The 10,000-nt window shown below is 52.2% G+C and overlaps 16 non-coding genes across 16 annotated transcripts; 5 read left to right on the top strand and 11 right to left on the bottom strand.

Annotated features, from left to right (window-relative positions):
• Positions 1–92: 92 nt before the first annotated feature.
• On the bottom strand, positions 93–163 carry TRNAG-GCC (transfer RNA glycine (anticodon GCC)). Its single transcript has one exon. It is a non-coding gene; the product is annotated as a tRNA-Gly (tRNA).
• A 696-nt stretch (positions 164–859) lies between these two features.
• TRNAG-GCC (transfer RNA glycine (anticodon GCC)) lies at positions 860–930 on the bottom strand. The gene has a single exon. It is a non-coding gene; the product is annotated as a tRNA-Gly (tRNA).
• A 908-nt stretch (positions 931–1,838) lies between these two features.
• On the bottom strand, positions 1,839–1,909 carry TRNAG-GCC (transfer RNA glycine (anticodon GCC)). Its single transcript has one exon. It is a non-coding gene; the product is annotated as a tRNA-Gly (tRNA).
• A 146-nt stretch (positions 1,910–2,055) lies between these two features.
• On the top strand, positions 2,056–2,128 carry TRNAK-CUU (transfer RNA lysine (anticodon CUU)). Its single transcript has one exon. It is a non-coding gene; the product is annotated as a tRNA-Lys (tRNA).
• Positions 2,129–3,630: 1,502 nt separating this feature from the next.
• TRNAG-GCC (transfer RNA glycine (anticodon GCC)) lies at positions 3,631–3,702 on the bottom strand. The gene has a single exon. It is a non-coding gene; the product is annotated as a tRNA-Gly (tRNA).
• Positions 3,703–3,848: 146 nt separating this feature from the next.
• On the top strand, positions 3,849–3,922 carry TRNAK-CUU (transfer RNA lysine (anticodon CUU)). Its single transcript has one exon. It is a non-coding gene; the product is annotated as a tRNA-Lys (tRNA).
• A 526-nt stretch (positions 3,923–4,448) lies between these two features.
• Positions 4,449–4,519, bottom strand: TRNAG-GCC (transfer RNA glycine (anticodon GCC)). Its single transcript has one exon. It is a non-coding gene; the product is annotated as a tRNA-Gly (tRNA).
• Positions 4,520–5,416: 897 nt separating this feature from the next.
• On the bottom strand, positions 5,417–5,487 carry TRNAG-GCC (transfer RNA glycine (anticodon GCC)). The gene has a single exon. It is a non-coding gene; the product is annotated as a tRNA-Gly (tRNA).
• Positions 5,488–6,183: 696 nt separating this feature from the next.
• Positions 6,184–6,254, bottom strand: TRNAG-GCC (transfer RNA glycine (anticodon GCC)). Its single transcript has one exon. It is a non-coding gene; the product is annotated as a tRNA-Gly (tRNA).
• A 146-nt stretch (positions 6,255–6,400) lies between these two features.
• On the top strand, positions 6,401–6,473 carry TRNAK-CUU (transfer RNA lysine (anticodon CUU)). Its single transcript has one exon. It is a non-coding gene; the product is annotated as a tRNA-Lys (tRNA).
• A 527-nt stretch (positions 6,474–7,000) lies between these two features.
• On the bottom strand, positions 7,001–7,071 carry TRNAG-GCC (transfer RNA glycine (anticodon GCC)). The gene has a single exon. It is a non-coding gene; the product is annotated as a tRNA-Gly (tRNA).
• A 146-nt stretch (positions 7,072–7,217) lies between these two features.
• On the top strand, positions 7,218–7,290 carry TRNAK-CUU (transfer RNA lysine (anticodon CUU)). The gene has a single exon. It is a non-coding gene; the product is annotated as a tRNA-Lys (tRNA).
• Positions 7,291–7,816: 526 nt separating this feature from the next.
• Positions 7,817–7,887, bottom strand: TRNAG-GCC (transfer RNA glycine (anticodon GCC)). Its single transcript has one exon. It is a non-coding gene; the product is annotated as a tRNA-Gly (tRNA).
• Positions 7,888–8,795: 908 nt separating this feature from the next.
• On the bottom strand, positions 8,796–8,866 carry TRNAG-GCC (transfer RNA glycine (anticodon GCC)). Its single transcript has one exon. It is a non-coding gene; the product is annotated as a tRNA-Gly (tRNA).
• Positions 8,867–9,205: 339 nt separating this feature from the next.
• On the bottom strand, positions 9,206–9,276 carry TRNAG-GCC (transfer RNA glycine (anticodon GCC)). Its single transcript has one exon. It is a non-coding gene; the product is annotated as a tRNA-Gly (tRNA).
• A 146-nt stretch (positions 9,277–9,422) lies between these two features.
• Positions 9,423–9,495, top strand: TRNAK-CUU (transfer RNA lysine (anticodon CUU)). The gene has a single exon. It is a non-coding gene; the product is annotated as a tRNA-Lys (tRNA).
• Positions 9,496–10,000: the final 505 nt, after the last annotated feature.

Below are 10,000 nucleotides of genomic sequence, written 5' to 3'. Positions count from 1 at the left end.
TACTCGGGGAGTTCATTGTATGAAACCAATGCGTAGCCAGCGTGAGAAACTAGGACACCAAAATCACTGGCATTTCAGCAAAAGCTCTACATTGCATTGGCCGGGAATCAAACCCGGGCCTCCCGCGTGGCAGGCGAGAATTCTACCACTGAACCACCAATGCTTTACGCATGCGGAACCTTCCACCTACTCTGGTAGTTCATTGTGTGAAACCAATGCTCTGCCCACTGAACTAGCTGGCCTGGGTTTCATAGGTTGCAGGGCAAGGCAACGATGGCCTCATCAAGGTCTCGTCGCTCCATTAACCAAGCCCGGCTAGCTCAGTCGGTAGAGCAGTTTTGCATTTTGCTGTATCATGGTATGTGGAACACTATATAGCTGCACCACCAATAGCCAGCATGAGAAACTAGGACACCAAAATCACTGGCATGTCAGCAAAAGCTCTACATTGCATTGGCCGTGAATCGAAACCGGGCCTCCCGCGTGGCAGGCGAGAATTCTACCACTGAACCACCAATGCTTTACGAATGCGGAACCTTCCACCTCCTCGGATAGTTCATTGTGTGAAACCAATGCTCTGCCCACTGAACTAGCTGGCCTGGGTTTCATAGGTTGCACTGCAAGGCCACGATGGCCTCATCAAGGTCTCGTCACTCCATTAACCAAGCCCGGCTAGCTAGAATCAAAACCGCTCCCCCCCCCCCCCTTACCTGGCGAGAATTCTGCCACTGAACCACCAATGCTTTACGGATGCAGAACATTTCACCTACTCGGGGAGTTCATTGTATGAAACCAATGCGTAGCCAGCGTGAGAAACTAGGACACCAAAATCACTGGCATTTCAGCAAAAGCTCTACATTGCATTGGCCGGGAATCGAACCCGGGCCTCCCGCGTGGCAGGCGAGAATTCTACCACTGAACCACCAATGCTTTACGCATGCGGAACCTTCCACCTACTCGGGTAGTTCATTGTGTGAAACCAATGCTCTGCCCACTGAACTAGCTGGCCTGGGTTTCATAGGTTGCAGGGCAAGGCAACGATGGCCTCATCAAGGTCTCGTCGCTCCATTAACCAAGCCCGGCTAGCTCAGTCGGTAGAGCAGTTTTGCATTTTGCTGTATCATGGTATGTGGAACACTATATAGCTGCACCACCAATAGCCAGCATGAGAAACTAGGACACCAAAATCACTGGCATGTCAGCAAAAGCTCTACATTGCATTGGCCGGGAATCAAAACCGGGCCTCCCGCGTGGCAGGCGAGAATTCTGCCACTGAACCACCAATGCTTTACGGATGCAGAACATTTCACCTACTCGGGGAGTTCATTGTATGAAACCAATGCGTAGCTGCACCACCAATAGCCAGCGTGAGAAACTAGGACAACAAAATCACTGGCATTTCAGCAAAAGCTCTACATTGCATTGGCCGGGAATCGAAACCGGGCCTCCCGCGTGGCAGGCGAGAATTCTACCACTGAACCACCAATGCTTTACGCATGCGGAACCTTCCACCTCCTCGGATAGTTCATTGTGTGAAACCAATGCTCTGCCCACTGAACTAGCTGGCCTGGGTTTCATAGGTTGCAGGGCAAGGCCACGATGGCCTCATCAAGGTCTCGTCGCTCCATTAACCAAGCCCGGCTAGCTAGAATCAAAACCGGGCCTCCCGCGTGGCAGGCGAGAATTCTGCCACTGAACCACCAATGCTTTACGGATGCAGAACATTTCACCTACTCGGGGAGTTCATTGTATGAAACCAATGCGTAGCTGCACCACCAATAGCCAGCGTGAGAAACTAGGACACCAAAATCACTGGCATTTCAGCAAAAGCTCTACATTGCATTGGCCGGGAATCGAACCCGGGCCTCCCGCGTGGCAGGCGAGAATTCTACCACTGAACCACCAATGCTTTAAGCATGCGGAACCTTCCACCTACTCGGGTAGTTCATTGTGTGAAACCAATGCTCTGCCCACTGAACTAGCTGGCCTGGGTTTCATAGGTTGCAGGGCAAGGCAACGATGGCCTCATCAAGGTCTCGTCGCTCCATTAACCAAGCCCGGCTAGCTCAGTCGGTAGAGCATGAGACTCTTAATCTCAGGGTCGTGGGTTCGAGCCCCACGTTGGGCGGGAGTTTTGCATTTTGCTGTATCATGGTATGTGGAACACTATATAGCTGCACCACCAATAACCAGCGTGAGAAACTAGGACACCAAAATCACTGGCATGTCAGCAAAAGCTCTACATTGCATTGGCCGGGAATCGAAACCGGGCCTCCCGCGTGGCAGGCGAGAATTCTACCACTGAACCACCAATGCTTTACGAATGCGGAACCTTCCACCTCCTCGGATAGTTCATTGTGTGAAACCAATGCTCTGCCCACTGAACTAGCTGGCCTGGGTTTCATAGGTTGCACTGCAAGGCCACGATGGCCTCATCAAGGTCTCGTCACTCCATTAACCAAGCCCGGCTAGCTAGAATCAAAACCGCTCCCCCCCCCCCCTTACCTGGCGAGAATTCTGCCACTGAACCACCAATGCCTTTTCGGATGCAGAACATTTCACCTACTCGGGGAGTTCATTGTATGAAACCAATGCGTAGCCAGCGTGAGAAACTAGGACACCAAAATCACTGGCATTTCAGCAAAAGCTCTACATTGCATTGCCGGGAATCGAACCCGGGCCTCCCGCGTGGCAGGCGAGAATTCTACCACTGAACCACAATGCTTTACGCATGCGGAACCTTCCACCTACTCGGGTAGTTCATTGTGTGAAACCAATGCTCTGCCCACTGAACTAGCTGGCCTGGGTTTCATAGGTTGCAGGGCAAGGCAACGATGGCCTCATCAAGGTCTCGTCGCTCCATTAACCAAGCCCGGCTAGCTCAGTCGGTAGAGCAGTTTTGCATTTTGCTGTATCATGGTATGTGGAACACTATATAGCTGCAACCACCAATAGCCAGCATGAGAAACTAGGACACCAAAATCACTGGCATGTCAGCAAAAGCTCTACATTGCATTGGCCGGGAATCAAAACCGGGCCTCCCGCGTGGCAGGCGAGAATTCTGCCACTGAACAACCAATGCTTTACGGATGCAGAACATTTCACCTACTCGGGGAGTTCATTGTATGAAACCAATGCGTAGCTGCACCACCAATAGCCAGCGTGAGAAACTAGGACAACAAAATCACTGGCATTTCAGCAAAAGCTCTACATTGCATTGGCCGGGAATCGAAACCGGGCCTCCCGCGTGGCAGGCGAGAATTCTACCACTGAACCACCAATGCTTTACGCATGCGGAACCTTCCACCTCCTCGGATAGTTCATTGTGTGAACCAATGCTCTGCCCACTGAACTAGCTGGCCTGGGTTTCATAGGTTGCAGGGCAAGGCCACGATGGCCTCATCAAGGTCTCGTCGCTCCATTAACCAAGCCCGGCTAGCTAGAATCAAACCGGGCCTCCCGCGTGGCAGGCGAGAATTCTGCACTGAACCACCAATGCTTTACGGATGCAGAACATTTCACCTACTCGGGGAGTTCATTGTATGAAACCAATGCGTAGCTGCACCACCAATAGCCAGCGTGAGAAACTAGGACAACCAAATCACTGGCATTTCAGCAAAAGCTCTACATTGCATTGGCCGGGAATCGAACCCGGGCCTCCCGCGTGGCAGGCGAGAATTCTAACCACTGAACCACCAATGCTTTACGCATGCGGAACCTTCCACCTACTCGGGTAGTTCATTGTGTGAAACCAATGCTCTGCCCACTGAACTAGCTGGCCTGGGTTTCATAGGTTGCAGGGCAAGGCAACGATGGCCTCATCAAGGTCTCGTCGCTCCATTAACCAAGCCCGGCTAGCTCAGTCGGTAGAGCATTGAGACTCTTAATCTCAGGGTCGTGGGTTCGAGCCCCACGTTGGGCGGGAGTTTTGCATTTTGCTGTATCATGGTATGTGGAACACTATATAGCTGCACCACCAATAACCAGCGTGAGAAACTAGGACCACCAAAATCACTGGCATGTCAGCAAAAGCTCTACATTGCATTGGCCGGGAATCGAAACCGGGGCCTCCCGCGTGCAGGCGAGAATTCTACCACTGAACCACAATGCTTTACGAATGCGGAACCTTCCACCTCCTCGGATAGTTCATTGTGTGAAACCAATGCTCTGCCCACTGAACTAGCTGGCCTGGGTTTCATAGGTTGCACTGCAAGGCCACGATGGCCTCATCAAGGTCCTCGTCACTCCATTAACCAAGCCCGGCTAGCTAGAATCAAACCGCTCCCCCCCCCCCCTTACCTGGCGAGAATTCTGCCACTGAACCACCAATGCTTTACGGATGCAGAACATTTCACCTACTCGGGGAGTTCATTGTATGAAACCAATGCGTAGCCAGCGTGAGAAACTAGGACACCAAAATCACTGGCATTTCAGCAAAAGCTCTACATTGCATTGGCCGGGAATCGAACCCGGGCCTCCCGCGTGGCAGGCGAGAATTCTACCACTGAACCACCAATGCTTTACGCATGCGGAAACCTTCCACCTACTCGGGTAGTTCATTGTGTGAAACCAATGCTCTGCCCACTGAACTAGCTGGCCTGGGTTTCATAGGTTGCAGGCCAAGGCAACGATGGCCTCATCAAGGTCTCGTCGCTCCATTAACCAAGCCCGGCTAGCTCAGTCGGTAGAGCAGTTTTGCATTTTGCTGTATCATGGTATGTGGAACACTATATAGCTGCACCACCAATAGCCAGCATGAGAAACTAGGACACCAAAATCACTGGCATGTCAGCAAAAGCTCTACATTGCATTGGCCGGGAATCAAAACCGGGCCTCCCGCGTGGCAGGCGAGAATTCTGCCACTGAACCACCAATGCTTTACGGATGCAGAACATTTCACCTACTCGGGGAGTTCATTGTATGAAACCAATGCGTAGCTGCACCACCAATAGCCAGCGTGAGAAACTAGGACACCAAAATCACTGGCATTCAGCAAAAGCTCTACATTGCATTGGCCGGGATCGAAACCCGGGCCTCCCGCGTGGCAGGCGAGAATTCTACCACTGAACCACCAATGCTTTACGCATGCGGAACCTTCCACCTCCTCGGATAGTTCATTGTGTGAAACCAATGCTCTGCCCACTGAACTAGCTGGCCTGGGTTTCATAGGTTGCACTGCAAGGCCACGATGGCCTCATCAAGGTCTCGTCACTCCATTAACCAAGCCCGGCTAGCTAGAATCAAAACCGCTCCCCTCCCCCCCTTACCTGGCGAGAATTCTGCCACTGAACCACCAATGCTTTACGGATGCAGAACATTTCACCTACTCGGGGAGTTCATTGTATGAAACCAATGCGTAGCCAGCGTGAGAAACTAGGACACCAAAATCACTGGCATTTCAGCAAAAGCTCTACATTGCATTGGCCGGGAATCGAACCCGGGCCTCCCGCGTGGCAGGCGAGAATTCTACCACTGAACCACCAATGCTTTACGCATGCGGAACCTTCCACCTACTCGGGTAGTTCATTGTGTGAAACCAATGCTCTGCCCACTGAACTAGCTGGCCTGGGTTTCATAGGTTGCAGGGCAAGGCAACGATGGCCTCATCAAGGTCTCGTCGCTCCATTAACCAAGCCCGGCTAGCTCAGTCGGTAGAGCAGTTTTGCATTTTGCTGTATCATGGTATGTGGAACACTATATAGCTGCACCACCAATAGCCAGCATGAGAAACTAGGACACCAAAATCACTGGCATGTCAGCAAAAGCTCTACATTGCATTGGCCGGGAATCGAAACCGGGCCTCCCGCGTGGCAGGCGAGAATTCTACCACTGAACCACCAATGCTTTACGAATGCGGAACCTTCCACCTCCTCGGATAGTTCATTGTGTGAAACCAATGCTCTGCCCACTGAACTAGCTGGCCTGGGTTTCATAGGTTGCACTGCAAGGCCACGATGGCCTCATCAAGGTCTCGTCACTCCATTAACCAAGCCCGGCTAGCTAGAATCAAAACCGCTCCCCCCCCCCCCCTTACCTGGCGAGAATTCTGCCACTGAACCACCAATGCTTTACGGATGCAGAACATTTCACCTACTCGGGGAGTTCATTGTATGAAACCAATGCGTAGCCAGCGTGAGAAACTAGGACACCAAAATCACTGGCATTTCAGCAAAAGCTCTACATTGCATTGGCCGGGAATCGAACCCGGGCCTCCCGCGTGGCAGGCGAGAATTCTTCCACTGAACCACCAATGCTTTACGCATGCGGAACCTTCCACCTACTCGGGTAGTTCATTGTGTGAAACCAATGCTCTGCCCACTGAACTAGCTGGCCTGGGTTTCATAGGTTGCAGGGCAAGGCAACGATGGCCTCATCAAGGTCTCGTCGCTCCATTAACCAAGCCCGGCTAGCTCAGTCGGTAGAGCATGAGACTCTTAATCTCAGGGTCGTGGGTTCGAGCCCCACGTTGGGCGGGACTTTTGCATTTTGCTGTATCATGGTATGTGGAACACTATATAGCTGCACCACCAATAACCAGCGTGAGAAACTAGGACACCAAAATCACTGGCATGTCAGCAAAAGCTCTACATTGCATTGGCCGGGAATCGAAACCGGGCCTCCCGCGTGGCAGGCGAGAATTCTACCACTGAACCACCAATGCTTTACGAATGCGGAACCTTCCACCTCCTCGGATAGTTCATTGTGTGAAACCAATGCTCTGCCCACTGAACTAGCTGGCCTGGGTTTCATAGGTTGCACTGCAAGGCCACGATGGCCTCATCAAGGTCTCGTCACTCCATTAACCAAGCCCGGCTAGCTAGAATCAAAACCGCTCCCCCCCCCCCCCTTACCTGGCGAGAATTCTGCCACTGAACCACCAATGCTTTACGGATGCAGAACATTTCACCTACTCGGGGAGTTCATTGTATGAAACCAATGCGTAGCCAGCGTGAGAAACTAGGACACCAAAATCACTGGCATTTCAGCAAAAGCTCTACATTGCATTGGCCGGGAATCGAACCCGGGCCTCCCGCGTGGCAGGCGAGAATTCTACCACTGAACCACCAATGCTTTACGCATGCGGAACCTTCCACCTACTCGGGTAGTTCATTGTGTGAAACCAATGCTCTGCCCACTGAACTAGCTGGCCTGGGTTTCATAGGTTGCAGGGCAAGGCAACGATGGCCTCATCAAGGTCTCGTCGCTCCATTAACCAAGCCCGGCTAGCTCAGTCGGTAGAGCATGAGACTCTTAATCTCAGGGTCGTGGGTTCGAGCCCCACGTTGGGCGGGACTTTTGCATTTTGCTGTATCATGGTATGTGGAACACTATATAGCTGCACCACCAATAACCAGCGTGAGAAACTAGGACACCAAAATCACTGGCATGTCAGCAAAAGCTCTACATTGCATTGGCCGGGAATCGAAACCGGGCCTCCCGCGTGGCAGGCGAGAATTCTACCACTGAACCACCAATGCTTTACGAATGCGGAACCTTCCACCTCCTCGGATAGTTCATTGTGTGAAACCAATGCTCTGCCCACTGAACTAGCTGGCCTGGGTTTCATAGGTTGCACTGCAAGGCCACGATGGCCTCATCAAGGTCTCGTCACTCCATTAACCAAGCCCGGCTAGCTAGAATCAAAACCGCTCCCCCCCCCCCCTTACCTGGCGAGAATTCTGCCACTGAACCACCAATGCTTTACGGATGCAGAACATTTCACCTACTCGGGGAGTTCATTGTATGAAACCAATGCGTAGCCAGCGTGAGAAACTAGGACACCAAAATCACTGGCATTTCAGCAAAAGCTCTACATTGCATTGGCCGGGAATCGAACCCGGGCCTCCCGCGTGGCAGGCGAGAATTCTACCACTGAACCACCAATGCTTTACGCATGCGGAACCTTCCACCTACTCGGGTAGTTCATTGTGTGAAACCAATGCTCTGCCCACTGAACTAGCTGGCCTGGGTTTCATAGGTTGCAGGGCAAGGCAACGATGGCCTCATCAAGGTCTCGTCGCTCCATTAACCAAGCCCGGCTAGCTCAGTCGGTAGAGCAGTTTTGCATTTTGCTGTATCATGGTATGTGGAACACTATATAGCTGCACCACCAATAGCCAGCATGAGAAACTAGGACACCAAAATCACTGGCATGTCAGCAAAAGCTCTACATTGCATTGGCCGGGAATCAAAACCGGGCCTCCCGCGTGGCAGGCGAGAATTCTGCCACTGAACCACCAATGCTTTACGGATGCAGAACATTTCACCTACTCGGGGAGTTCATTGTATGAAACCAATGCGTAGCTGCACCACCAATAGCCAGCGTGAGAAACTAGGACAACAAAATCACTGGCATTTCAGCAAAAGCTCTACATTGCATTGGCCGGGAATCGAAACCGGGCCTCCCGCGTGGCAGGCGAGAATTCTACCACTGAACCACCAATGCTTTACGCATGCGGAACCTTCCACCTCCTCGGATAGTTCATTGTGTGAAACCAATGCTCTGCCCACTGAACTAGCTGGCCTGGGTTTCATAGGTTGCAGGGCAAGGCCACGATGGCCTCATCAAGGTCTCGTCGCTCCATTAACCAAGCCCGGCTAGCTAGAATCAAAACCGGGCCTCCCGCGTGGCAGGCGAGAATTCTGCCACTGAACCACCAATGCTTTACGGATGCAGAACATTTCACCTACTCGGGGAGTTCATTGTATGAAACCAATGCGTAGCTGCACCACCAATAGCCAGCGTGAGAAACTAGGACACCAAAATCACTGGCATTTCAGCAAAAGCTCTACATTGCATTGGCCGGGAATCGAACCCGGGCCTCCCGCGTGGCAGGCGAGAATTCTACCACTGAACCACCAATGCTTTACGCATGCGGAACCTTCCACCTACTCGGGTAGTTCATTGTGTGAAACCAATGCTCTGCCCACTGAACTAGCTGGCCTGGGTTTCATAGGTTGCACTGCAAGGCCACGATGGCCTCATCAAGGTCTCGTCACTCCATTAACCAAGCCCGGCTAGCTAGAATCAAAACCGCTCCCCCCCCCCCCCTTACCTGGCGAGAATTCTGCCACTGAACCACCAATGCTTTACGGATGCAGAACATTTCACCTACTCGGGGAGTTCATTGTATGAAACCAATGCGTAGCCAGCGTGAGAAACTAGGACACCAAAATCACTGGCATTTCAGCAAAAGCTCTACATTGCATTGGCCGGGAATCAAACCCGGGCCTCCCGCGTGGCAGGCGAGAATTCTACCACTGAACCACCAATGCTTTACGCATGCGGAACCTTCCACCTACTCGGGTAGTTCATTGTGTGAAACCAATGCTCTGCCCACTGAACTAGCTGGCCTGGGTTTCATAGGTTGCAGGGCAAGGCAACGATGGCCTCATCAATGTCTCGTCGCTCCATTAACCAAGCCCGGCTAGCTCAGTCGGTAGAGCATGAGACTCTTAATCTCAGGGTCGTGGGTTCGAGCCCCACGTTGGGCGGGACTTTTGCATTTTGCTGTATCATGGTATGTGGAACACTATATAGCTGCACCACCAATAACCAGCGTGAGAAACTAGGACACCAAAATCACTGGCATGTCAGCAAAAGCTCTACATTGCATTGGCCGGGAATCGAAACCGGGCCTCCCGCGTGGCAGGCGAGAATTCTACCACTGAACCACCAATGCTTTACGAATGCGGAACCTTCCACCTCCTCGGATAGTTCATTGTGTGAAACCAATGCTCTGCCCACTGAACTAGCTGGCCTGGGTTTCATAGGTTGCACTGCAAGGCCACGATGGCCTCATCAAGGTCTCGTCACTCCATTAACCAAGCCCGGCTAGCTAGAATCAAAACCGCTCCCCCCCCCCCCCTTACCTGGCGAGAATTCTGCCACTGAACCACCAATGCTTTACGGATGCAGAACATTTCACCTACTCGGGGAGTTCATTGTATGAAACCAATGCGTAGCCAGCGTGAGAAACTAGGACACCAAAATCACTGG

The sequence above is a fragment of the Taudactylus pleione genome, unplaced genomic scaffold (assembly GCF_031769625.1).
Source record: "Taudactylus pleione unplaced genomic scaffold, aTauple2 ptg000279l, whole genome shotgun sequence".
Taxonomy (NCBI): domain Eukaryota; kingdom Metazoa; phylum Chordata; class Amphibia; order Anura; family Myobatrachidae; genus Taudactylus; species Taudactylus pleione.
Note: the sequence above shows the minus strand (reverse complement) of the source record. Positions and strands in the feature narration are given on the sequence as shown.